Genomic DNA, 27,080 nt, shown 5'->3' on the forward strand with positions numbered 1-27,080 from the left:
AGGTTGATATAATACAAATTGTTACAATCATAAAATAAAATGTCCTCACATGTAATCATATTGAAGGGATTCAATTGTATTCTGCACAGCCAATCTCCCAACTAAAGTGATAGGAGATCAGGAGTCATAATTGAATGTTCTTTTATTATTATGCTAATTGCAGCCAAACAGAATGAATATAGCAATGTAACACAGATAACCCATCTGAAGTCATAAGCATGCTGTAAAAAGTGATATTTGATCGTCTCAGGTGGCTGAGAGTGGAAGGTGCCATCAGATGTTTGTGCCCTAATACAACAACAATTGAATTTCTCTCTCAGGTGACCAGCCCTGAAAGCTGCCCCCCACAGACATTTGTATAATCCCCATTGCAGGGATACAAGGGAACATGAGGAACACGTAATACATTCAGGTCCTCAGAGCATTGTAAATGACTTCTGTCCAGTGTGACTCCTCTGATGTGTAGCTAGATCACGCTTACTTGTAAAACATTTGCTGCATTCAGAGCATTTAAATGGTCTCTCTCCAGTGTGACTCCTCTGATGTGTAACTAGATTATGCTTACTTGTAAAACACTTGCTGCATTCAGAGCAACTAAATGGTTTCTCTCCTGTGTGACTCCTCTGATGTGTAAGTAGACTAAGTTTACTGGTAAAACACTTGCTGCATTCTGAGCAACTAAATGGTTTCTCTCCCGTGTGACTCCTCTGATGTCTAACAAGGTCGACCTTCTGGATATAACACTTGCTACATTCAGAGCACTTAAATGGTTTTTCTCCCGTGTGACTTCTCTGATGTCTAACAAGATGTGACTTTACTGTAAAACACTTGGTACATTCAGAACATGTAAACGGTCTCTCTCCTGTGTGACTCCTCTGATGGATGAGAAGCTGTGATTTATATGTAAAGCATTTGTCACACTCAGAGCACAGATGTGGTCTCTCACCTGTGTGACTCCTCTGATGGATGCGAAGATGTGATTTACATATAAAGCATTTGTCACACTCAGAGCACAGATGTGGTCTCTCTCCTGTGTGACTCCTCTGATGGATGCGAAGATGTTTTTTACATGTAAAGCATTTGTCACACTCAAAGCACAGATATGGTTTCTCTCCTGTGTGACTCCTCTAATGGATGAGAAGCTGTGATTTACATGTAAAGCATTTGTCACACTCAGAGCACAGATATGGTTTCTCTCCTGTGTGACTCCTCTGATGGATGAGAAGCTGTGATTTACATGTAAAGCATTTGTCACACTCAGAGCACAGATGTGGTCTCTCTCCTGTGTGAATCCTCTGATGTCTGAGAAGCTGTGATTTATATGTAAAGCATTTGTCACACTCAGAGCACAGATGTGGTCTCTCTCCTGTCAGACTCATCATGTATTAGATGAGAAACAAATTAGCTGCAGAAGGTTTCTCCTATGTATAAAATGAAAGTAGCTTTAGTGAGCCCCCCAGATTCGCAGGAAGAAATGGTGTAGGTGGATTGATCTGACTGTTGTGTTGCTTTCCAAGGCGTCTTCCAAATGAGAATCCTGTTACTTATTTGTACTGCAAGAAAAAATATATATATTTTAAAAGCTATACCATTGTAATTTTACTATCACTATAATAGGGTTACTTTATATATAAAACATAATGTATTTTTATATACCATTTTAAATATGTCCATGTCATTTACAATTTTTATATATTTTTTAGCATAATCTGTTTATTGAAAAATTTTGGGTCGGAGTCCAGTAATGGGGAAATCTCATGAGAGGGATGCAGCAGCAGCAGGAGACTGGGAGTTCCGATCAGCGGCAGCCACCGGAGCGTGGAATGGCTGCTGCAGTGAAATTTGTAGTGGCATTTTGATATATGGCCCCCTAAGGATTTTACCCAATTACATAACGGTCCTTGCCACAAAAAAGGTTCCCCATCATTACTATAAAGGATGAGGTATTATCTTCAACAATACTGGAGATGTATTCCATATGATAGATATCCCAGATAGCGGCCAATATTGCAGTCATAGAGGGAATAGTTTGTGATTTTCAGTGACAAGCTATTTTAATTTTGACTGCACCAATCGTATGCCAAATGAGCTTTTGAGTTAGTTTCGGGATGTCTGGTATGCTTTGAGGTAGTAAGAAAAACGAGAGGAAAACCGGGACATCTATCTCCCTTATGCGCAATATAAAGCTTTCCAGAGACAAGTTATTCTAGAACATTCCCAGAAAATATGGAGCAGAATGCCTCTCAATCCGCAAACTCTCCAGCAAGAGTTGGATGCATTTGGGAAAATGCGAGATATCCACACAGGGGTCATGTACCAACGGACATATAATCTGAAAGTATTTTCTCTATATCAAATTGCGGAGGATGCTGAGACTAAATTCTGTTTTAGTTGATCCCATGTATCAGGGTCAAGTTGGACCCCTAGGTCTGTCTCCCAAACCAATTTGGGTGAAATGCGGGTAGGGTCGTCATGTTTGAGCAAAATGTGCTAAAGACCTTTAGAGGAGGAACGGTTGTAACAAAGAGATTCCAGTGTAGTCCAGTTCTAGTCGTGGATTTGTGTAAGTAATATAAGGACGTGTGAAAGCTGCGGAGCTGTAAGAATTGGTAAAAGCAGTGAGTGGGAATAATGTACGTTGTCTGTAGGTCAGCAAAGGATGGGGATAAATGTGAGGGAGCTATATCGGTAATAAACAAAAAAATCAGTGTTAACCCAATAATTGAAAAAACATCTATCCTTCCCATCGGGAAAAGCAGGGTTATCCCAAAGTGTGAATAAGGCCAGTGGAGAGGATAGCAATGCATGAGACTTGGCTAATCAGTCACATAGGGCCAGAGTGAATGAGATAATTGGTGAGCTATTTGTATTTGTAGGCTGCAAATTATGTGGGAGCCAAAGTAATGTAGATACAGAATGAAGCTGAAGTAATTCTGATTCCAACTGTACCAATCTACATGAAGACTACATCATACATCTACATCCAAGTCCCCCCTCCTTAGCACTATTGTATACAATTTTCAGATGCACCCACGGCCTTCTTCCTGACCAAAGAAATTGTAAGAACGTCTTCTGTAAGTTCTGAAAAGAGTGTGCGGGTAACCTTATTGGGAGAGCCTGAAAAGGAAAATTTCGACGGAGCAACACATTAATTTTTATAGCATTTGCTCTACCTGTCCATGAAATGAATTGTCCCAATCATCTAATAATATCTGTGGAGATTCCATTAATCAATCTAGGATAGTTAGTGAGATATTTCATCTGGGTCTTTTATTTTCCAAACAATTGGAAGGTAGATGAAAGGGTGCTTTTCAGTGAAGGAGTGAGGTGGTCCCCTTGTCCCACTATGATACCCCCCTCCACAACATGGTGGTCCTATCTGGAATGGATGGCACCTAATAGTGTTGCGGATAACCGTGTCCTTGAGACAGCGGCCATTTTCAGTTACTCAGATGTCCTGTTGTTCATCTTCCCTAGTGTTTCCTTTACTTTTTATTTCACTACTCCCCCTCCCGTTTAAGCATTATTTCACTTTACAGTTAATCATTGGTCTCTTTAGCTCTATTTTCCACTGATATACACCATGACTTTAAATATAATGTCGTTAAATGTAGACTGTCTGAACTCGCCACGTATGTGCACCATGGCAATACAATTCATAAAAAGCAGAAGATAGACATATTATTATTGCAAGAATCACACTTAAAAACCCCACACCCCTCAGTGGCCTCTCACACATTTCCTCAGGCCTTTTATTCATCTTCTACAAAAAAGCACTGTTACATTATTGCACAACTCATTGGCTTGTATATTAGAACACTCCTATTTGGACCCAAAGGGTCATTTTAATATTTTGGTTCTTCATTTAAGCCATTCCCTTCTGACTATTGCATCAATATATGCTCTGAATATGGAGCAGAGTGCCTTTCATAAAGACTTCTAGCTAAGGGAAGAGTTGTTATCAGAGTTGTTATCGGAAGAGTTGTTATCGGAGGGGATTTATTAGATTTATGTATTAGAGGTCATCTATTAGATGCCTTGAAAAAGACTAATAACTAGTTGAAACGCGTTGGGTGCTATTTTATATTTTATTTTTCCTGAGTGTGTCACCCACCACAGTCCACGGACCTGCTATTGGTGAGCAATCCCCAGTTTTTTCTATCATCTGATTGCAGAATCTTTGTACAGTGGTATGTAATCCATGTGACCCCCTGGTAATGTGTTTATCCATACTAATTTTTAATGAACAGTGTAATTATGGAACAATAAACAGTTTTTTAATGAAGTACAATCTGGCTTGATTGTCTCATATGGACACAAAGAAACCATTATAGGAGGAGACCGGGCCTAGTACAAGTAAGCATACATATGAGATGATTTCCTGAGTACATAAAAAAGGAGAAAATTTGTGTGAAAGAAACCTTTATATGTTTCCCGATACCCTGTGGGATGTAAGCTGAGTGTGAGCATCAATCAATGTCTCTAGTCTCACGGAGGTGATACCATACATATAGAAAAGAATACACCATTCCCTATAAACTCTGGGATAAGAAGGACCTGTATTTACAAGAAAAAAACTGTGCATATGGACTTCTACACTATGTATATGTTTTCTTTGTTTATATATGAAGAATATAAAATAAAAGAAGGTGAGGATGAGATCACTTCTATCTACCTCTAAAAAAGTTGGTTTAAGGTAACTTTGCCAAATTGTATTAATTTGTTACTTGAGAGCAATTAAGAATCAAGCTTATGGATCAGGCCGGTCTCAGTGCTGAGAGTATTATATAGTGACCTACATCTCACCTATTATTTATTTATTAATTGTGTGGTAAATTATGTATAAGGTTAAATCATTGGTCACTTTTGTAAAACAAAACCATGTTACAGCATAATCCAATTAGTAGTTTGATGGTCATAGATAAAAATGCATCTTCATATGGTTATTCAATAAGGAATTCCTTCATTACTACAATAATGAGAGAGAATACTTTACTGCTGCTACATTACTGGCTTATACAAAGGGTGAAATTTAATAGGATGAGATATTTAGTAAATGAGAGATTTTGTAAGAAATCTTCAGGTTTTTTAAAGCGGCAATCATTAACACAGTAAAATCAAACTGCTTTAGCAGTGTAAATGATTGCCGCTTTAAAGAAAAAAACTGGAGATTTCTTACCAAACCTCTCACTTTCTGAATCTCTCATGCTATTAAACTTCCCCCAATGTCACTGACAAACTAGAAATTCATATTAATATGTTTACACATTTATTTTGAACTCACAGTAATTTTTATACTTCTTCAAGTATATCTTACCATACAGTGTTCCACATGATAATGTAAAATTATGTAATATACTGTAATATCTAGATATTTGTAAAAGTTTTTTGCAGTGCGTTATTTATCAATAGATATCACAAATATAGACTAATCATTGATAAAAAGACAATATCTGTACAATAATATCTACAAAGGATTGTTCATGTATCAGTATTTTCTTATTTATAATATAATTACCTTACTCTGTAGATCCTTCCTCTGTCTCTCTCTTACTCCTCCGTCCTCCCAGCTCTCCAACTGTAACTGATCCAGCAGCTCCTCCATCAGCTCCCAGTGGCCTGATACAGCCTATTTATAGTCACTCCTCCCCATCTCTCCCCAGTAGTTCCCAGGGTGCCCTGCAGGAATTCTTACACTGAGCGGTGACATGTAAATTAGGTTAACATAACATTAGTATACAGTCATTCACCACAGCAACTCCTCCTGCCCAGCTTCTTGTCTTGTAAATGAGGTGTAAATATTCCTCAAGTCACTTACTAGAATGGGAAATGCTAATTACACCCTGGCAGGGTAACACCTTGTATTGTTATTAGATCACAGCAACCTCTGGCCTATCAAAGGAAGGTAAGTAGCTTTTGGGCAATTCCATGCAGTTTCAATCATCCCATACTTGTTAATCATTCCATAAGAAATCTTTGCATGCTCAAGTACAGGGAAGCCGGGGCTAGTCTTGGGGCATGACCTCAGAGCAGATGTTGTAGGGTGGAAGTCTGGAGCAATGGGGTGTGCTGCTGCAAGACAGAGGTGCTCAGAAGGAGGTGGAATAGATATCCCCTATGTCCCCAGGCGTGTGACGTCTGTTCCGGTGTCCTCTCTGCACCCTCCCAGTCCCGCACGTGGTGCACAGCTTCTCAGTGTGCAGAAACTCTGGACACAGGACACTGATGCTGGGCAACAGGAAGTGCACTGCAGGCGCTCGGTCCCCTGATGAACCCCCACGATCCTAGAGGACAGAGGTACCCCTTGCCGGTCCACCACAATAAATATGGATTTCATCCACAGGGCAACCCCTGCCTTCAAATAAGTTGAACCATATATCTTGGTGAACTGGGATGGTGGGGTGGCCACTCTTGGTGGGTAAAAGGGCTGCCCTGCCTGGTGTAACTGGGGGCTGTCATTGCCGGGATCCCTGCTCCCTCACTGGCCTTGATGGAGGCGCCCTCCTGACCTTCCTCTGGAAATTGGACAAGAGACAGTCTAGAATCCTTTTTGAGCTGCACATATTACCCACCCTCATTCAATGTTCCCTCTAATTTTACGAAGGCTATGTGCGGCAAAAAATTTTGGCTGTGCAACTTTGACAACATTTTTTATATTTGTGCATCACTTCTATATATAACTGGAAAATGACGTTGTATTTTGTCTATTGGTAAAATTCTAGTCTGCGCCTTAGCTGCCTATATTCTTTCAAAACAAAAGGAGACCACCTAGTCTCCCTACAATGGACAATGTATGGGAAAGAGTGTTTTGAAATAAGAATAAGGGCGCTTGTGTGCTGGAACAAAAAAACAAGAAAAGAGAGACAAGTACTCCCCTGTGACTTCCAGTGAGTCCTGTTGTAATTCTCCGTGCTTTTCTTATTGAGGAATATGAAACAACAAAAGAAAAGAGAGAGGGTCGTTCCCCTCGTGTAACCCTGTTTTTTGGGGTTTCAATTACTAATTCTGTAGTATGAACAGTTTTATGATGTTATTTACTTCAGATCAATCCGGGTACCTCCCCCTTACAGTCACACTCACACAATGGCCCTTATTCTGGTTGGTGCGGTAATATCCGCGTGCGTTCGTGCCGCCGATGTTTTGTGTCTGCGCATGTGCAGAGGCGTCTCTGCGCATGTGCGATTGGGACGTACGGCCAAATCCCTCATGAATTGATTACACTCCGAACAGGGGGTGGAGAGGGGCGTAAAGGGCTATTTGGGCTCATTACCATATGCATACTCCCCGCGTTTCATGGGCGTTCCCATGCAAACGCTGGGTGTACGTATGGTAATGCAGTCGTGACGCACGTGTAGGGGGCGGACATATGACATCGCCGGGTGTCAGCTGCCCGGCCAGATCCCTGCTTTTGCACGGAAAAATGTCCGTGTGGTCTGAGGTTGCGGGAGCTGGTGGACCACTCGGTCCTGCGACCATCGAATGATGGGGGAGGTTCCCTGAGATGGAGGAGGCGTATTCCATGAAAAATACACGTGCGGTCCGTTCGGCCAGCTTCTTACTGCGTACGGACGGAGTTGGCGATCCGTTTGGCACGCAAGGTCCTGGCCGCATATTCGGATCCGGCCGCACCGATCAGAATAAGGCCCAATGTGCAGATCAATTCGCCTTACAAATGATACTTCCATGGTCATTAAACTGCAATCCAATGATAAAAGACGGGGTTCTCCCCCTAAACCATATACTCACAAAGTTGTAGATTTCAAGGCGCATAGAGCAGGTTCTTTCTTCCATGGATTTATCTCTCCCAAACCAAGAATACATTCTGGATCCTTGTGTATATAAACAAGTATCCTTTATTGTAAAATACACATTAAAAATCACATTTTCTTTTGTCGTTTCATATTCCTCAATAAGAAAAGCACAATGGAGAATTACAACAGGACTCACTGGAAGTCACAGGGGAGTACTTGTCTCTCTTTTCTTGTTTTTTTGTTCCAGCACACAAGCGCCCTTATTCTTATTTCAAAACACTCTTTCCCACAAACTGGAAAATGATGTTCAGCATTTGTGTTAACTTTTCTTCAAAATGATATTAAACATTCAAAACACAGCACATGATGTAGTTAAAGCATGAAACATACATTGATTTAGTCCACAACTGCAAAAAGGGGACCACTGCTGCTTTATGTGCTCTGTTGTAATGTCTGTCCACATGCTCGGCGATTTGTGTGCGCGCACACACATGCACAGTTTAGAGGGAACACTGCCCTCATTGCTAAGGCAGCACTGCTGAATACAGGGTGACCTTGCAGTTTTTTAGAAGACCTATACGGTTGAGGCAATGGAAACCGCACCCACTCTGGCGCATGTGGCAAGCGCCTGGGTGTGAGTCTCCCATTGGAAGCAAGTGGAAACATACAAAGTGAATAAATCCTATAAAGCAGAAGTACCAGCTGAGATACTAAGAAGCAGTGGAAGTCGTGAGAACCCTAAAGACTGTAAAAAGCTGTTTTTTACCCTCTGTATCATAGAATCGTAAAAAGGTGCCTTGAAAGCCCATGTGAGCTATTGCATGAAGCAGGAAGTGTGGACAAATAAGTTGGGGGGCACACGTAGCCCCCCACAAAGGGGGCAAAGAATAATAAAAGCTCTGTGTGTAACCAGGTGATACTTGATCCAGTAAGTCATTGAGTGAGAGCCATAAGATGGGGAAAACAGGACAGGCTGCAGCTGCTGCCAAGCTGGAAAGGTTTGCGAGAAGCAATAATCCCCAGACTAGCAATAAAGAAAAAGAAACACGATACTCACTGTCCCCAAATACCTCAGTATTATCAAAGTCTACATTGGCAGATCCTCTAACAGAAACAATGACGCAAAAACTACTGGACGCAATTAAAGGTAGTGATGCCCAAATAGGTCTGTTGCTACAAGATGTACAAAAAGTTCAAGAGAGGGTAGAAGAGACTGAGCAAAGAATATCAAATATGGAAGAGAGGCAGTCCCCGATTGAGGCACAAGTAAAATAACTAAAAAGTGCAGTGGTAGGGCTGCATAACCAGTTGTCAGAAATGGAAGGGCTGGAATGCGGTAATAATATTATAATTGTGGGGGTCCCAGAAAAAAAGAGGGAGCTGCCCCTGAACAGTGGCTAGAAAACTGGATAATCACCAAATTTGTCATGGAGGCAATGTCTCCAATGCTTTGTGTAGAGAGAGCACACCAGGTGCCCATCAGACCACTACCACCAGAGGCCCCTGCAAGGACAATTATTGCAAAGATCCTGAACTATAGGGACAGGGACTGTATATTACTGATGGCCAGATACAAGAGCCAGCTGGAGAAAAATGGCTCAAACATCATGTTGTTTCCCGATTATGCAAGAGAGGTGCAGAGAGAAAGGTTGAAATTTGTAAATGTCAAGAAAAGACTGAGGGAGTGTGACATACAGTACTCAATGATATATCCTGCAAAGATGAGAATAATTGTAGAGGGAGAAACCAAGTTCTTTACAGCTCCAGAAGAAATAGCCAAATCGCTGGATGGCAGTAGAAAGTAGCGGAGGGGGGGGGGGGCCTCTGGGCATGGAAACAGATAATATATATATGAATGTGATACCCAATTGATCTACAGTTAATTATTCAGCACTCCATGTTTCTTTCTTTTCATCTTTAACACAGAGTAGATTCCCATAGAACAAAAACACACAGGCCACTGTACCCCAACCTAGAATTGGTGAGTTCAGTGATCTCTTATATGTAGATAGGTAGATGGATAGATAGACATAAAATGTATGTATGTATGTTATTATTATTAGCAGGGAATCATTGTAGAGTTCCTGCTGATATGTAGAACATGTTTCTGTGGACTCTCTGCCTGGACAATAGGTGACTCCTAAATTAAAGCTCCTATTGGTGACATAACAGGAGGCTGGAGGCTGCTGTGATCGAATTAGAATACAAGGTCAGGTGTTACCCTGCCAGGGTGTAATTAGCATTTAGCATTGTGTTGCACAAAGTATTGAGGAAAGTCTTTGTGTTATCCGGCTGGACAACAAGACGTTTTTTATCTCTTTGTCTTTTCTCACATTCAGTAGCTAGGACTGGGTGTTACTCGGAAGAAAAGGATATGAAAATAGGAATTAGTGATACAGTTTCAATTCATGTAAAAAAATTTTTCAAGTGGTTGGTTTCTTACACAGAATGAATCTAAAGGTTGCTTTAACTACCTACCTCGCTCACCTCTATGAGAGAGATGAGGAAACACATAAAGGTTTCTTTTATGTTATTAAAGTGGAGTGCATGCCTTGATAAAGGTCCGGTAGGACCGAAATGTGTTGGTGGTACTAGGAAGTGTGAGCAGCCTTCCTCCTTGTCACACTGGTTGTATGTATAAGGACTTTTAAATGTATATTGTTGTGTCAGTTTTGTAAACTTTATATTTTTAATTTTTTATATATATTTTGTTTAATATTCTGGTCTTGATCTGTACCTGAGACTTTGCATCTGTTGAAAATTTATATTTAGATGCGAGTACCCCATTGGGGGGTGTCTTCATCTCAATTTTTATACAATAAAATATAAATTGTGGACTGTAAGGCGATATCTGAGATTACTATGCATGAATTCTGAAATATATGAATGTTTTACTACATAAATATGGGACCCAGAGCCACAACAAAGGGGATAATATTAAGCCAACCTTGATTATTATGTGAATTGGGATCACCCAAAATGGCCGACGCTCCAATCAAAGCCTGGTTGAACATCTGGTGAAAGTGACGGTGATGTGCAGCATTATGATCAGCTGTGGGACCAGGGATACTGGAAAGAATGACATGGAGACCCAGAAATTGGTACAATACGAGATCTGTGATTTTGAACATGCATTGCACTGTCATTGTGAAGCGAAGGGAAGTCACATAAAATGACTATGTTTAACCAATCTCGGCCATCCCACGGTGATTACTGCACGTAATTTTGATGATATTTCCGGCTAGATAATGTCTATTACAGTACCTTAGATTAGTATTAGTATTAGATTAGTATTAGGCATTTATGTTCGGGGTGATATGTGCCTTTTGTGGGTCATCACTGTTATTAAGAAATATTAAAATATATATATATATATATATATATATATATATATATATATATAGTAGTGGTTGTTAGAAGCAGCACCTCCGCCAAACATGTAACTGTAAGGGTGCCGGTCCAGAGACTCCAATATGCAGGATCCCAATAATAGACGCAGGTGGCCGCACTCCCAATAAGTAGTCAGAATACAGGTATCTTGTGGAATAACGTTTCGAGGTCTTTATTGCCTCTTCATCAGACTCAAATAAACAGTGAAATATAAGTGATATTTATACTCACAATCCCCCACAGCATGACCCACCGGGCGCGGGAGCAGCAGCCGGCATCTTCCGCATCCATCATCACTGAGCGCCGTATGACGTCACCACGCTCAGGCGTAGAGGCGGTCCGACGGACCGGCGGCTCCGTTGCCACGGAGATCTGTCAACAAAAACCCAGACAAATATGCAATCACCAAAGTGAAAATAGAAAAAGGTACAAAATGATTAAAAACAGCTGGCATGTCAAGAGCAGAGCTAGATAACACGAGAGTCACAAAAAACATACATTAATATTAGCGTAAACAGAATATACTAATCACGCTAAATAGCTCATCTTACAGACATAATCAATATCAAAGAAAGCAGCGAAGACCAGGATGTTCATTAAGTTCCCGTGGGGACAACGTGCCCAAACGGTGGATCCAGGCTGTTTCACACCTCATTAATTTAAGGGACCTGTCACCCCGTCTGATGGTTGCTGGGATATGGTCAATCAGAATGAAACGGAGTGCAGAAACCCCATGAGAGGCCTGCATGAAGTGGCGAGCCACCGGCTGGTCACTGACCTTACTATCGATCGCACTTTTGATCGAGTGCCGGTGGGTGGCCATTCGTTCCTTAATGGTACGGTCCGTCTTGCCGACGTAACCGTACCCACACGGGCATGTTAACATGTAAACCACGAATTTGGTGGTACATGTCAACCTGTGTTTAATAAAATACTTTTTGCCCGAAAAAGGATGGCAAAAAAATTGGGAAGATGTCATGGATCTACAGGTGAGGCACCCCAAACACCTGTAACAACCATTCTTACGGGACAAAAAATTCCCTGAGTGGAAGTGGCTGCTGGTCACCCCCGAGATATCGGTGTGGACCACCCAATCAAAAATATTTCTGCCCCTCTGATAACATGGCATCAATCTTTGTTCAGTGAGGCCTATTTTGGGGTCAGTGGTGACAATGGGCCACCATTTCTTAGATTTTTTACTAATTTCATTACTTTGAGTATTGTAATGGTTGACCCAAGGCATACGGTCACCAGTGGTCTTGCGGGGGTGAACTATGAGCAAATCACCTCTACTCTTGGACATGGCTTTTTCTCTAGCAGAGAGAATCAAAGATCTATCATAGCCACGTTCCTCAAATTTTTGTGACATTTTGTCCATTTGACTTGTGGTAGTCTGGTCAGAACTACAAATCCTCCTGACTCGAGTAGGGCAACCCATAATTCAGCGATTTGGGATGGAAGCTATTTGCATGAAGTATGGTGTTGCGATCTGTGGTCTTAGTAAACAGATCAGTTGAAATATGACCATCATGTACAGACACCTGTACATCCAAGAAATTAACACTAGATGGGTGTATACAGTGTGTAAGCTTTACCGGACTGCCAGACATATTGTGCTCATTCAGGTGTTTCTCAAGTACCAGCACAGGCCCCGACCAGATAAAAAACAGGTCATCGATGTACCTGGCGTACGCCATGATGTTTTCACGCACGCCAGGGACATCCAGGAAAATTTCACGTTCCGCCTGCAGCATGTAGGAGTTAGCGTACGATGGGGCCACATTGGACCCCATCGCACACCCCGACAGCTGCAGGTAGAATTCTCCATTGTAAATGAAGTAGTTGTGTGTCAGTAACAGGTTTAACAACTCCAAGACAAGCTCTATAGGAGGACCACAATACAAGGGATTACCCCTCAGAAATTTATCCATAGCATGTAAACCATCGGCATTAGGAATAATGGTGTACAAGCTTGTAATATCTAAGCTCACAAGTACACTGCTGTAGGTACACAATCAATGGAGGCAAGCAAGTTGAGAAATGCAGTAGTGTCCCTGATATGTCCAGGAGAAGCAGTAATACACGGTTGAATCAATGCATCCAAGTACACTGACAAGGCCTGAAAAAGCGACCCCCTGGCTGATATTATAGGCCTGCCAGGAGGGTCTATCAGGCTCTTGTGCACCTTAGGAAGGGTATACAAAATAGCCACCACAGGATTTTTTGGAAGCAATGCCTCCGCCAATTTCTGGTCAATACTGCCCGATACTACAGCCGTAGTCAGAATGGCCTGAAGCTTCCTACTAAACTGATCAGTCGGGTCCCTTGATAGTTTACAGTAGACCTTTGTATCCGATAACTGGCGTACGATTTCACTCTTGTACTGGTCAATGTCCTGAATAACTATCGCCCCGCCTTTGTCCGCGGGGCGTATGACAACATTGTTGTATGATGATAAATCACGCAGAGCTTGAAATTCTGCAGTGCTCAGGTTGCCAGATGAGTGTTGCATTGGTTGAGGCTGGATGTCATTGTCAAGCATGTTACTGAAAGTCTTAATAGAGGTATTGTACGACACTGGGTCGAATGTCGACCGTGGTATGACTTTTTTCAATTGAGTGGGCAGAGGATTGATCTCAGGAGGTTGGGGATTGTTGAAAAAATGCTCCTTTAACTTAAGTTGTCGCTGTAAACGATATTTTTCGACTTCCCACTTGAGCTCATTGAGTTCTGTGGAAGGAACATACGACAAACCCCTATTGAGGACCTTGGACTCTGCTTCTGATAAAATAAGTGATGATAAATTTATCACCGTGGACGTCTGTTGCGATTCAGAGTTGGGCGTCCCACCTTGCCTCGACCTCTGCCTTTGCCTGTAGCCGCCACCGCGGGTATACCTGCGCCTGCGATGTCTCCCGACTGGGAGGTCTGAAACCCTAAAGGGGACTGACCGCGGATGTTACGTGACATTGGTGCGGCATCAGAGTCACTTGAGGTTATGGCCTCATAGGATGAACCATGCTCCTGGGGGGGTTTCCACCATTTCCTGTTCGGGCCCCTCTCACGATTCCTGAACGATGTATCAGGGCGTCCACCATGCACCCAATTGTAAACCTGGTTATTCTCATAATCATTGTTTACTTTTTGTAGTTTCTGCTTTTTGAATGCAATTAGATCCCTTTTATATGCAGACATCTGTTGGGATAGCTTTTCAATCCAATTGGAATTGGTGTCCGTTTCAAATGACTGTTTATGCTGCAGTTCAAATTCTGCAATTTTACTCCGGACCACCGCCAGCTCCCGTCCAGATTCCTCTATGACTAGAAGAATTAAATCGAAACTGCATTTATTTAATACAGAGATCCATTTGCGGCAGAAAGCCACATTGTGCCTGCCTATAGTAGGGGCATTCCTTATTCGAAATCCTCTTGGAATACGTTTTTCTTTAAAATAATCACTTAACGTGATCCCGTGGTACAGGAAGTCAATTTTCCCTCTGTTTCAACTTCTGCCAATCTTTGTACAAGTATTCTATTGGAAGGGCTTCTGCCTCATCCATAAGTCTCTTGGCAAATAGCACTGAATCAGCATGCTCAGCTGTGATGGAAAGGGTTAACCCCTGTGTCTGTAGTGCCAGATTAACAGATCCCAGCATGTCACCTCCAGAAGCCTCTTGGGTATCCATGCTGGAAAACGAAAGGGAAGTGCTGATAGAAGCGTTGATTAAAAATGAGGGTGCTCAAGCTCCAGGATACTGACACCTGTATATCAGAAATCCTAAATAGTAGTGGTTGTTAGAAGCAGCACCTCCGCCAAACATGTAACTGTAAGGGTGCCGGTCCAGAGACTCCAATATGCAGGATCCCAAAAATAGACGCAGGTGGCCGCACTCCCAATAAGTAGTCAGAATACAGGTATCTTGTGGAATAACGTTTCGAGGTCTTTATTGCCTCTTCATCAGACTCAAATAAACAGTGAAATATAAGTGATATTTATACTCACAATCCCCCACAGCATGACCCACCGGGCGCGGGAGCAGCAGCCGGCGTCTTCCGCATCCGTCATCACTGAGCGCCGTATGACGTCACCACGCTCAGGCGTAGAGGCGGTCCGACGGACCGGCGGCTCCGTTGCCACGGAGATCTGTCAACAAAAACCCAGACAAATATGCAATCACCAAAGTGAAAATAGAAAAAGGTACAAAATGATTAAAAACAGCTGGCATGTCTAGAGCAGAGCTAGATAACACGAGAGTCACAAAAAACATACAGTAATATTAGCGTAAACAGAATATACTAATCACGCTAAATAGCTCAGCTTACAGACATAATCAATATCAAAGAAAGCAGCGAAGACCAGGATGTTCATTAAGTCCCCGTGGGGACAACGTGCCCAAACGGTGTATCCAGGCTGTTTCACACCTCATTAATTTAAGGGACCTGTCACCCCGTCTGATGGTTGCTGGGATATGGTCAATCAGAATGAAACAGAGTGTAGAAACCCCATGAGAGGCCTTACTGAACAAAGATTGATGCCATGTTATCAGAGGGGCAGAAATATTTTTGATTGGGTGGTCCACACCGATATCTCGGGGGTGACCAGCAGCCACTTCCACTCAGGGAATTTTTTGTCCCGTAAGAATGGTTGTTACAGGTGTTTGGGGTGCCTCACCTGTAGATCCATGACAGCTTCCCAATTTTTTTGCCATCCTTTTTCGGGCAAAAAGTATTTTATTAAACACAGGTTGACATGTACCACCAAATTCGTGGTTTACCTGTTAACCTGCCCGTGTGGGTACGGTTACGTCGGCAAGATGGACCGTACCATTAAGGAACGAATGGCCACCCACCGGCACTCGATCAAAAGTGCGATCGATAGTAAGGTCAGTGACCAGCCGGTAGCTCGCCACTTCATGCAGGCCTCTCATGGGGTTTCTGCACTCCGTTTCATTCTGATTGACCATATCCCAGCAACCATGAGACGGGGTGACAGGTCCCTTAAATTAATGAGGTGTGAAACAGCCTGGATCCACCGTTTGGGCACGTTGTCCCCACGGGGACTTAATGAACATCCTGGTCTTCGCTGCTTTCTTTGATATTGATTATGTCTGTAAGCTGAGCTATTTAGCGTGATTAGTATATTCTGTTTACGCTAATATTACTGTATGTTTTTTGTGACTCTCGTGTTATCTAGCTCTGCTCTTGACATGCCAGCTGTTTTTAATCATTTTGTACCTTTTTCTATTTTCACTTTGGTGATTGCATATTTGTCTGGGTTTTTGTTGACAGATCTCCGTGGCAACGGAGCCGCCGGTCCGTCGGACCGCCTCTACGCCTGAGCGTGGTGACGTCATACGGCGCTCAGTGATGATGGATGCGGAAGACGCCGGCTGCTGCTCCCGCGCCCGGTGGGTCATGCTGTGGGGGATTGTGAGTATAAATATCACTTATATTTCACTGTTTATTTGAGTCTGATGAAGAGGCAATAAAGACCTCGAAACGTTATTCCACAAGATACCTGTATTCTGACTACTTATTGGGAGTGCGGCCACCTGCGTCTATATATATATATATATATATATATATATATATATGTATATATATATATATATATATATATATATACTTGCAGGGGTTGGAGCGGCACTCACAGCAGAATGAAGAGACAGGTACACGTAGTTACAAGAGCGACGTTTCAACGTCCTTTATTTGGACATTTTCTTCAGGCTAATGCTCATATGAAAAAAAACTTGGCTTTATACACCACAGGGCTGTGGTGTATAAAGTCAAGTTTATAAAGTTTATAAAGCCAAGTTTTTGTTGCTCTTGTCCAGACGTGGCTTGTGCAATACGATACGGTGGATATGCTGATTATCTTTTACTTATATGTATGTGCTTTTATTACCTTTTTCAGTAAAGTCAAACTGTGAAACTTACCGGTGCGCTCCTTCTATTTTTTCTTTTTATATATATATAAATGTCCGCTCTTCAATAAAAAAAGCTTATTCCACCATAGATTGCAATACGCCACCGGTGGCTAAACATTTTGCCACGGTCAAGCATACCATGCGGGACTTTCATTTTATGCCGATTGATCACATCCCTCCTCTGAGAAGGGGAGGAGACCGTAACAGGTTACTTCTGCAACGCGAATGCCAGTGAATATCAATCATTACATTGTTTTATTTGAATGCCATTATGGGGTACTCGTGGTGTCCTGTACTTTATACATTTAAAATATGTTTTTGTTGCTATTGTATTTTCCCTTCTCATTGTATTCCTAATGCCCTCCTTTCTTCTTCCCTTTACCTGTCCTTCTATTACGATATATTCTTCATTGTGTATTGGTGATTGTTTCTTCCTTTTGATACTAGTTTTTCCTCCCCCCTCCCCCTTTTTTTCACAATTTTTACCACACATATTTTTATGACCTTCTTTCAGGTAACTCTATCTATTATGCGCATAACTTATTCTTTCACATGATTCCTAACAGCCAACATTTTTTCAGCATTTTTTCATTTTTTATAGTTTCTTCTTTTTTCCACATACTGCTATAGATCTGGCTGTTTACAACTACTCCCTGCACCGCCCACTCCTTGCCGATACAAACTCGCCTGGACCGCAAGTCCGATTGCCTAGGCAACCAGTGATAAACTAATTCCCGTGCGACTACAATGGTGGCCAGTCAGCGCGTATTTCTACGTGAACCACAGCTAAGCCGGATGTTGTCCGGCGTTGCCGTGACTACGATGCTAGTCATGTACTTCCGCCCCATTCAGACAAGCGCCGGCTCAGGATTTCTAGTTACTGTGACAACGCCAGACAACGGACGCGGCTCAGGTGACGTCATCGGCGGGAAAACGGCGTGGACAGGTGAGTCTGTTTCATGTGATTGTGTGTTTGTGCAGGTATATATATAGAGCAAATAGACAAATATTATAACCAAGCGCAGGGCACTAATTGTAGTACTAGGCTGCCGCTTATAAGGGATACTCAACCCTTAAAGAGAACAATAGTCAAAGAAAAACAATGTAAGCGGCGCTTTAGAAACTACAAGTCAAGTATCAAAATGAAATTTATTTTTACGTGTAAAAAACAATAAATACAATATACAATACCACCGGCCGGCAGAAAACACAATTACCCCAACATATGTAAAAAAAAAATTTTTTATATTATTAAAAAGACATAATTACTGCGTAATTGATTAGCTCTTTCACAATTAGAGTATTCCAGCTAATTAACCCAGCTGGGTTATTTTGCCTTTTTTTATTATAAATATAAAGGACTCTTTTTTAGCCTTAGATGAAGTTTTTGCAAACAACACAGCAATGTCCTGTTTAGTTCAGAGAGAATTAGTAACACTCTTATCCAGCATCAAGCGAATTTGATAAGCAAGTTAGTCATTCGTTCTCAAGCAATTTAATAAGTCCTTTTAGACCCAGCAAAGACAAGCGTTGTTAGTGCTTATTCAATCAGCAAAGTTAGTACGAAATAGCTGTTATACTTATGCTTAGTTGAACCCAGGCAGGAAGGTTGAGATTATACTGGGAGCAAGATGCAGTTCACCTAGAGCGGGTCCCCGGCTGCTGGTGTTTCCAATTCTCACAGCCCTCTATGGGACTCCCAGCTCTGGTATTGATGTCTCACGTTCCGAGTAGTAGGGGTAGGTACAGCTCACCTGGAGCGGGTCCCCGGCTGCTGGTCTTCCCGTATTGATGCAGCCTTTTCTAGGACTCTCAGCTCCAGCGTTGGTTTCCCCGGCTCGAGTGGTGACAATTTGCGGAAGTGACGGCAAAATGGATGACGCGTTTCCCCGCCTTCAATACGTCAGCGGCTTCATCAGATAGTTTGTTGAACTCAATCTCCGTCTATTTAACTGCACGATATCCCGCCCATCTGGGCTTGTGTTGGTTACGTCGCTGGTTCACCAGATTCTTTTAATTGCTGTGCATGTCATATTTGTATGCCCGAGACCAAGCCTCGATTTCGGCTTCATTCACGCTATTGCTATTGTTTGTGTGCGGCTCAAGCCTCTATTTCAAATTGCAGTAGATAACTTTATTATTCTTGTCATTCATAACAGCAGTAGCTCATATGTACATATCCATAGATACTTGATTCTATACATTCGCCATATCATTACTAAAAATACATAAATTTAATTCACATATAAGGAAATTATATTTTAATAAAATAATCTAATAAAATAAAATAATAATAAAAAAGAGACCTAGAGAAAGGAAAAACGTATATAACAATTATACTAAATTAAAATTAAAATAATAATAACAGATATATATATATATATATATATATATATATATATATATTTAATAAGTGTAGTCTACATAAAATTTAAAAAATATACAAAAATGTATATAATAATATATGAATAGGCGGGGGGAGTGGCCGGAAGAGGAAGCCGCACAGACGCGTACTGGAGTGTCTCGTGCATGATCCTCTGACCGGAGACAAGTGCCATAGAACACGGAGCCGCTGGAAGTCAGACCCCAGACCCGATCACTAATACTTGCGAAAAGTCTCCACCTCGGAGCCGGGCTCAGGACGGAGCTGCAGGTTGAGGGCCGGAGAGGAGCAGTGGCGTGGTGAACGGGCGCCGGCAGAGTGATAGCCGGGAAGGTGCAGCGGAGTGCTAGAGGTTTGGCGGAGAGGCCGGAGCGGGACCGCGCTCACGGCGCCCGTAGACCCCAGGAACATCGTGCCTCTCGAGCGGTCCCTACCTCGGAGCCGGGCTCAGGACGGAGCTGCAGGCTGAGGTAGTGCAGGCCGGAGAGGAGAAGGGACGCGACAAACACAGACGCCGGGAGAGTGAAAGCCGGAAGGCTGCAGCGGCGTGTCAGAGGCACTGGCAGAGAGGTCGGAGCGGTATTGCGCTCACGGCACTTGAAGATCCTAGCCCCGTCAAACCCCTCGAGCGGTCTATACCTCGGAGCCGGGCTCAGGACGGAGCTGCAGGCTGAGGTATAGTAGATCGGGGAGGAGAGTGACGAGACGAACGCAGATACGGGCAGAGTGGAAGCTGGAAGGGCGCAGCGACGCGCCTAAGGGATTGGCAGAGAGACCGGAGCAGGATCGCGCTCACGGTGGCCGAAGATTCCAGGAACCCCCGCAGCGTGAAGTGCCCCACAGACCCTCGGCCAGAAAGATCAGCGATCAGCGGGAGGAGTGCCCGGCTGTTGTCATCTTGAGTTGGGCGAGCCAGATAAACCAGTTGGGCCCGCAGGAGAGTAATATACAGAGGACTCCGGAGTGGGTGACCTGACAGGCGCACGAGCAGGTTGCAGGGGTGAGTGTCAAGCCTTTGACTAAAACCTTTATTTCTCTTTTTTGCATCATAAAAGTACGCACTCAAAACACCCCATAACTGCATACCAAGGCTCAAGTCTCTGATTCAAGAAAAAGACAAAAAAAAAAAAAAAAACCCCTCTATACCCACAGAAGAGACGCAACACACAGTGTGTATAACATACATCGGCCCAGCAAAAAACGATGTAATAAACCAGCCCGCAAACTGGAGCACTGAGTCACATAGGGTCTAGTAGCTAAGAATGCTAGCTAAAAAGTAAAATGAAAAGCAGTAAACTACCAAATATATAGATAGCATGTAAAGGGAGGGGAAGTCAGATAAGGAGCAAGAAGAAGGTACCAGGAGGGGAAGGACAGAAGGAGAGTCATAACAGAAGGAGAACAGAACTGCAGATTAGAAATATAAAAATATAAAAAGCAGAGATCGAATAAAACTTTAGTATCCCAAACTACCATCAGGAAATAGATTGAGTAAAGGGAAGAAGGAATAAGGCGGAGAAAAGGAAAGAGAGGGGGCAGGAAGGAAAGAGGGAGGGAAGCGGAAGGGAAAATAAAAATAAGAAAAAAAAAATAACAAAAAAAAAAAAATTTTAAATAAAGAAAAAAGAAAAAATAATTAGAAGAAAAATGTCCAGTAAAGGCCGCAAGGGCAACGCCCAGGAACCAGCGCCCATCTTTGGCACCAAAAAAAGCAAACAAGCTAACCAACAGACGGTGTCAACACCCACCATGAGTCCCTCCAGCTCAATTTCCAGATCAGATTCATCCCAGCTGGTCGAACCGGATCCCTATGACTCACTGATCCAGAGAATCACTAATTCCTTTAAGACAGAACTAAAAGCAGCAGTAACAGAATTGAAATCGGAGATATCATCTCTAGGGGCCCGGATAGACACGCTGGAGCATAAATCTGATGAAATATGTCACTTTCAGGCAGATCTCTGCCGCGACGTTACAGAGATGAAAACAGAAATATGTCTCTTAAAAGAACAAGTAGAAGACCTCGAAAACAGGTCAAGAAGGCAGAACTTGCGTTTACGCAATGTGCCTGAATCCATTGATAACCAATCTTTGCCTATATACCTAAAAGGACTCTTGCAACATATACTGCCGAACTGCAAAGAGGACCAGCTCATTTTGGATAGAGCACACAGAGCATTAAGAGCGATACCTGCAGCAGAGCAACCCCCTAGAGATATAATCATCCGAGTCCATTACGACCACATAAAAACAAAAATTCTGGATTATAGCAGAGCAACTCCAACTATTCAATATAAAGATTCATCTCTGTTAATCTTTCAAGACCTGGCCCCATCCACATTGAGGAAGAGAAGAGAGATGGGAGCAATCACCAAAGCCCTACGAGACCAGAAGATACTATATAGATGGGGTTTTCCCTTTTCTCTAAACTTCACCTATGATGGAAAGAAATATATGATCAAAGAACCTGCCTCCGGTACAACAATACTTAAGGGCATCGGCTTAGACCCGGACCCCCGAAATACCCTAATGGACGCCCAAGGGACCTTCGAATTAAGGAAGCCGCCAAGTGCGGAATGGTCCCAGAAATAATCCCGATGTATGATGAACAATTTAAAAAAAAAAAAAAAAAAAATTCTCTTTTTTTTTTTTTTTTAAATTAATTTTACAGTAATCATGCCTCAGACTTTCAACAAGTTAAGTCTGATACGCAAAGGACTTGATATATTAGAGGCTGAAAAGAAAAGCTTATAAACTGTTTTAGTCACTTAAGACACGTATAAATTATAAATGGAACTCTGATTAGCGGAGCCAGAAAGACACTTAGATTTGCCACATTAAAATAAGTTGTCACAGATATTTTTGAGATGCTATGTGTAATAGTATAAAGTCCTAAGGATCGAATTATAGTCACATAGAGGGGAGGGGAAGGAGGGAAGGGGGGGCGAAAAAGGGGGGAAAGGGGACGGGGGAGGAGGAAAAAGGAGGGAGGGGGGGAGGGAGGGGAAAAGGTACACGCTTCACATAAATCCCCAAAAAGGGGTCTTAGATTTTGTTATTTTTTCTTCTTAACATAATAATTCTACTACACTCTTCCTTTTTCACATATATACAATAACTGTTTTTTTTTTTTTCTCTCTTTTATGTATGTCGCTTATTCTAACTCAGACCTCTTGCCCCCCTTGCGTCTAGGCAATACGGTGCACACACCCCCTATTTCTTAGGGGACCCCAGCTTTCTGATAAAAGGGTGCCCGTTCCCTTTAGGAAAAATAAAAAAAAAAAAAGTCCCCATGAAACCCAGCAGTTCACACCGAGGAAACAGGGAGGATATATCAAAATACTACAGAACACGGTGCTAAGGGACCCTAACGTGGCTAGTGTATAAATTGATCCAACTATTCCTCGTCTGGACGGAGGGATCGTGTGTATTATAATGCCTAATCATTGGTTAATACAGTATTATTTTTGTGTGTTAAATAATCAGAGCGGAGTCAAGGAATGATAGAAATAGCTTCCTTTACAGAATTCCCCACCCCCCTATATATGTTAGTGAAATAATTTCCCCTTTTTTTTTTTTTTTTTTTTTTTTTTTGGTATGTAGTCCATTAGGAAAAACATCGGGTTAAATTCCCGCACAGGACAGCCCAAATAGGACAGTCCTAAATAGAAACCAACGGCCCTCAGACACCCAAAGAATGAAGGGTTCGGGCATAAGAACAGGATTTAAAAGGCTCCAACACAGCTGACTAAAGGAGAAGGGAAGGAGAAAAGGAAAAAAAAAAAAAAAAAAAAGAGAGAGGAGGGGGAAGGAGGGTAGGGGGAGGGAAAGAAGGAAAGAGGGAAAAAAAGAGAAGAAAAAAGAGAAAAGGAAAAAGAGATTAGGGAACAATACGACAGTAGCTCCCTCCCACCCCCTTATCTCCAGACCTAATCCCTCATAAATCTATAACTCCACCCCTTTTAGAGTAGTACACCAGCAGGCGACAAAAAGAGAGGTAGTTTAATCATTCCGCTGCATTCTCTAATCCCCCTTTCTTCGGTGGTTAGTTCTAGTGGCCCCGTTCCCTCCCCCACCGTGACACCTCACCCCGAAAGGAATCCCGCTAACAAGGGACCCCTAAAGGGTTGTGTTACCGTTTACTAAAATTAAACGGTCTTTTTTCTTTTTTTGTTCCTTTTTTAAGATGCGCCTAGACGCATCTAAAAAGTTTCGTTTTATATGTTACGTGTTGTTAGTACCAGTACATGTTGTGTCATGTCTAGTATGTCTTTCCCGGGGGTGCTGCCAGACTGTATATCGAAACAGGAATACGCAGTTCACGTAAAAATCACCTTTAAAACTCCCATGTCAATTAGCGTAATGTCGCTGAATGTTAACGGTCTAAACTCACCGCGAAAAAGGACTATGGCGCTTCAGTTCTTTAAAAAACAAAAAGTAAAAATTATACTAATTCAAGAAACACATTACAAAACTGAACATCCCTCCCTCGTGTCACGAGCATTTCCGGATGTATATTACTCCACCTTTGCTAAGAAAAAAAAAGGGACGGCTATATTAATACATAATTCTTTGGCGCATAAAATAATTCAACAATACTCAGATCCAAGTGGCCGATTTAATATCATAACTATATCTATAGCAAACAATGTATTTACAATTGCTTCAGTATATATCCCAAATTTAGAACAAAACAAGTTTTACGTAGACTTCTTTATACAATTAGATAAGATATCAAAGGGCAAAATAATTATAGGAGGGGATTTTAATGCTATAGTCGATCCTGAAATGGACAGGAAAGCTGAAACCCCCCCGAGCGCGGCAGTGAGAAAGGAAACAAAAAGACTATATGAAAATATAACGTCAAATAACCTCTATGATGCCTGGAGGGCTCTTTACCCAAAGGAATGTATATTTACGCATTATTCTATTCCGCACAAAGTGCATTCCCGATTGGATTACTTTTTTGTAAATACACAACTAACTAAAGACCTGACTAAGGCATGGGCTATCCCAGTGGTCTGGTCGGATCACAAGATTTCTCTCGCGCTGCCCCCCTGCACTGGAACAACCTCCCGCCACCCATCAGGCTATCTGATTCCCTTACCTCCTTCAAGCGCTCCCTCAAAACCCACTTTTTTCGACTAGCCTATCCCTCCTCCTAACCTCTTTTGATCCTCCTATCCTGCCTCCGTTCCCCTCCGTTCCTACTTATCCTATTGTATTGCGTTCGTCCACCCACCTATTTTTAGTATGTTAACTCTTATGAGCAGGGCCCTCCTTCCTCACGTACTCACCCTACCTCATTACCTCACCTGTGCTCCTGTCCTGTTCTTCCCTTCCTCTACTTCATCTTCAGTCTCCTTGACAATTTTGACACCTACTTCTGAACTGATGCTGATTTTAGTTCTACCAGCTATACCCCTATTTATACTGTATCTTTCAACACACCCTGTACGTTACCTTGTAATTTTTTTTTTTTTTTTTTTGTTTGCTATGTACGGCGCTGCGGACACTTTGCGGCGCCTTATAAATAAACGTACTACTACTACTACTTAGCAATTATAATAAGCATCCAACTTAACAACTTAGATCCAACAGGATATAGGTGGAGACTAAACTCCTTAATTCTGTCTAAACAGAAGGACAGGAAGGAAATAGAAAACTCGTTAATAGAATTTTTTGAGCTAAATAACACGGAGGAGGTTAAGCCCGCCATAATCTGGGAAGCCCACAAAACGGTAATAAGAGGCCATATCATAAAACTAACCAAAATTCAAAAAATAAAAGATGAAAAACAAATAAAAGAATTAGAACAACAGATTAGTATGCTTACATTCAGTCACCAAAAAAAAACCAATCGGACTACATATAGCAAACTCTTAGCTTTAAAAAGCCAACTATTCCAAATACACTCAAAAAAAGCCGCAAATACGATGAAATGGCTTCAATATAAATTTTATTCCAAAGGTGACAAGGCTGACGCTCTACTTGCCCATCGTATCAGAAAAAAAAGACAGAGAGATCGAATTTTTTCTATTAGGGATACAAATAACAACCTAATATACGACCCAAGGGCAATGTCGCAACAGTTTAGAGAGTTCTACAATAAATTATATAACCTCCCAAATGATATGATAGAGGAGGAACGTATAATTAAAACCGAAGAGTTTATTAAAACATGTAACCTTCCGAGGTTGTCAGCGTCTCAAATTTCATCTTTGGAAGCTCCTATTTCGCTGGAAGAGATAGAGTTTACTATTAAATCTTTAAAAAACGCATCAGCACCAGGCCCGGACGGCTTTTCGGCCATATATTACAAAACGTTCAGCAAAATTCTAGCCCCCAAATTAAAAATTTTGTTCGATTCCATTGGGGAAGGACATCCCTTGGACCAGGCTACAACAGCAGCAGAGATAATAGTGATCCCAAAACCAAATAGAGACCACACCATTTGTAGTAACTATCGGCCAATATCATTGTTAAATTCGGATCTTAAATTATTTGCGAAAATTTTAGCAAATCGCCTGTCAAGGGTCGCTCCCGCCATAGTCCATCCGGACCAGGTCGGGTTTATCCCAGCAAGACAGGCCTTTGAAAATATTAGAAGAGTTATTGATACAATACAGGCCATCCATAATTCCAAGACATCGGCCCTATTGATGAGCCTAGATGCAGAAAAGGCCTTTGATAGGGTCTCATGGCCTTATATGTATCAGATCCTTCAGAAATATGGTATTGGCGGAAGATTCTTGACAGGCATTCAAGCACTATATAAAACACCTTCTGCAGTAGTCAGTCTCAATGGGACTAAATCGAACACAATAATGATAAATAATGGGACTAGACAGGGATGCCCGCTCTCGCCTCTTATTTTCGCCCTCATAGCGGAGCCTTTGGCGGCTAAGATAAGAAACGAGAGCGAAATAGGAGGAATAACAATCGGGAAGGAAATATATAAAACGGCTATGTACGCCGATGATATACTCCTTACGATATCTGACCCGGTAGTCTCGACACGAAGGTTGTTTGAGACAATCCAAGAATTTAGTAGAATATCAAACTTCAAAATTAACGCAGATAAAACAGAGGTTCTGGATTTTTACCTCGCACCGGATGATAAGAGGAATATATCACTGGCGAACCCGCGAAAATGGAAGAAAGCACAGCTAAAATATTTAGGAATAAATATCACCAAAAATTATAATCAACTGTATAATGCAAACTTCCCAAAAATAATAAATGAAATTACAAATGATATTAAGGGATGGTCAAAGCTGTTTATCTCATGGACAGGAAGAGCTAATGCCCTAAAAATGAACATACTACCGAGAATGCTGTATCTATTCCAAGCACTGCCCATAAGAATCCCTGCGGGGATATTTAAAAACTTACACAGCATCTTCACCCGATTCTTGTGGTCAGGGAAAAAAGCCAGGGTGCGCCTTAAAACCTTGCAATTCGGCACAAAAGAGGGGGGACTTGGCGTCCCAAACCTAAAAAATTACTACTACGCGGCACAATGTGCTCAAATGATAATGTGGCACTCGAATCCCGAAACCCGGAGATGGGTGCAGATGGAGTCGGAATCACTCCAGCTGCATTCCATCTCAACACTACTATGGCAGAC

General features: G+C 42.1%; 1 pseudogene; it reads right to left on the reverse strand.

The window, feature by feature from the left end:
• Positions 1–416: 416 nt before the first annotated feature.
• Positions 417–27,080, reverse strand: part of LOC146052158 (uncharacterized) — a 35,985-nt pseudogene continuing 9,321 nt past the window's right edge.

The sequence above is a fragment of the Crinia signifera genome, unplaced genomic scaffold (genome assembly GCF_055691185.1).
Source record: "Crinia signifera unplaced genomic scaffold, ASM5569118v1 HAP2_SCAFFOLD_109, whole genome shotgun sequence".
Taxonomy (NCBI): Eukaryota; Metazoa; Chordata; class Amphibia; order Anura; family Myobatrachidae; genus Crinia; species Crinia signifera.